This window comes from Propithecus coquereli, unplaced genomic scaffold (genome assembly GCF_000956105.1).
Source record: "Propithecus coquereli isolate 6110/MARCELLA unplaced genomic scaffold, Pcoq_1.0 Scaffold388, whole genome shotgun sequence".
NCBI lineage: Eukaryota > Metazoa > Chordata > Mammalia > Primates > Indriidae > Propithecus > Propithecus coquereli.
In genome coordinates, this window is record NW_012149596.1 from 803,246 (window position 1) to 805,286 (window position 2,041).

A 2,041-nucleotide genomic window follows, 5' to 3' on the forward strand; every position below is an offset into this window, starting at 1 on the left:
TTTGCTGATTTTTTATATTGGGTTTTTAAAATTGTTATTTTATTTTTTAGCAAGAGTAAGATCACTCTGTCGTCCAGGCTGGAGTGCAGGGGCACAATCGTAGCTCATAGCCTGCTGGGCGGGCTCACATGATCTTCCTGGCTCAGCCTCCGGAGGAGCTGGGACTGTAGGTGCGCATCACCACACCAGGCTCCGCGCATCACCACACCAGGCTCCATCTTTCTTTAAACTTAGTGGTGAGGAGGGTGCGATGTGAGGCACACATGGAGAGGTTGCCTTAGGAGAAGGGCATCCATCTGTGATCTTGTAAAGTGCATGTAGGAGGGGTTGCATGAATGTCTGTTCTTATAGTAGAGTAAGCACTTATGCTTTTCATTGTGGAAAGTTGGAGGGCACTGTGTCTAGCTTTACACATGGGAGAAAAATAAATACTGTACTCTTTGAAGTTGTCCTGAATAAACTAACCTTTGTCAACGGAAAAAAGACCAAACTCTGTAAAATAATTTTAAAGAGATTTACTCTGAGCCAAATTTGAGGACCATGACCCGGAGCCACGCCCAAGAGGTCTTGAGCAGTGGACTCAGTGTGGCTGGGTTAGTTTGGTTTTATACATTTCAGAGAGCCAGGGGTTACAGGTAAAGTCATAAATCAATACGTGGGAGGCATACATTGGTTTGGCTCAAAAAGGCGGGACATCTCAAGGGGGGGGGCTTACAAATCATAGGTGGTTTAGGGATTCATTAGTTGACTATTGGCTGAAAGAGTTGTTTTGTCCAAAAGACCAGGAATCAGCTGAAAGGAATGTTTGAGGGTCTTTTATCTATCACATGATGCTATACCAGAATCAAGTCGGGAAGTAAACAACCATAAAAACCTGTTTACGGAGATTTTATCATTTGTAGGCATGACTCCTCTGGCCTCCTTAGGAAGGAATTTTGAGCAAAAGAAAAAGATCGAAGTTCAGTCCTCAATACCCTTAGGCCTGTTAATGCGTTACAAAGGATGTCCCCAAGAAGGGAGAGGGGCCTGGTAAGGCATGTCTGACCTCCCTCCTGGCAGGCAATTTAGTTTTAGGATATTCCTTTGGCCATGAGGGGGTCCATTTAGTCAGCTGGTGGGGGGTCAGCCTTAAAATTTTATTTTAGTTCACAATTTCCCCCTTTTGGCCAAGATCTGTCAGAGACAGCATCTATGGCCAAACTTTCATTTTGTCCCATCCGTTGCCAGGGTGGTGTGGCTACCTGCCCTGGGTCCATCCAGTCCCTCAGTGGGAACCTTGTGGCCAAGAGAACTGAAGAGCCGAAAAAAGGCTCACAGCCAATAAAATATTTTAAGCCAAAGAGGACCAGAGGTAGACGGGCACTCATTAGCACTTTAAAATCTTCTAAATGACATAAAAGTAAAATCCAAAATGTCAAAGGCAAGGCTACGAAACTAATTCACCTATAATGTTGAGCTGCTATATCCTTGGGCTTAGTGGTAGTCTTGTAGCAAATATAAGCATCATTAATATTTAAGCTAAGCAACTTAGAGACGTTTATTGTGTCATAATATTTTAGTCTCTTTAGTAATTTATACTAAGGTGGCTGATAAATTACTCATTATATCTCCTTTTGTATAAATCCATAACTGAGAAAAATTATAGTCAGGAAATTCTAAGTCTGTAGGAAATAGGAAAAAAAAATTTACAATTGGGATGGATCTTTGCAGCATGTGGTCTGAAAAGACAAAGCATTTCACTTAGTATTCCTTTAGGCTTCTGTGCGCCCCTCCTTGATCTGGAGGGTCTAAACTAATTCCATCCCTTGGAATCGGCCCTTACAATCTCACACACCCCCTCTTCCAGGATAGTCCCTGGGCCTAGAGGGAGGATATTTGAACAGGGCTTTGGTAGATTCCAAGGTTCTAGGTCCCAGAGATAAGGTAAACTTGCTATTTACTTAAAATTTGTCAGGACTCTGGAAAACAAAACAAAATTAGTAATGTTTAAATAAAGAGTCTTTTTGTGAACATTTAGTTAGGTCTCATGAGGTTGAGTTAG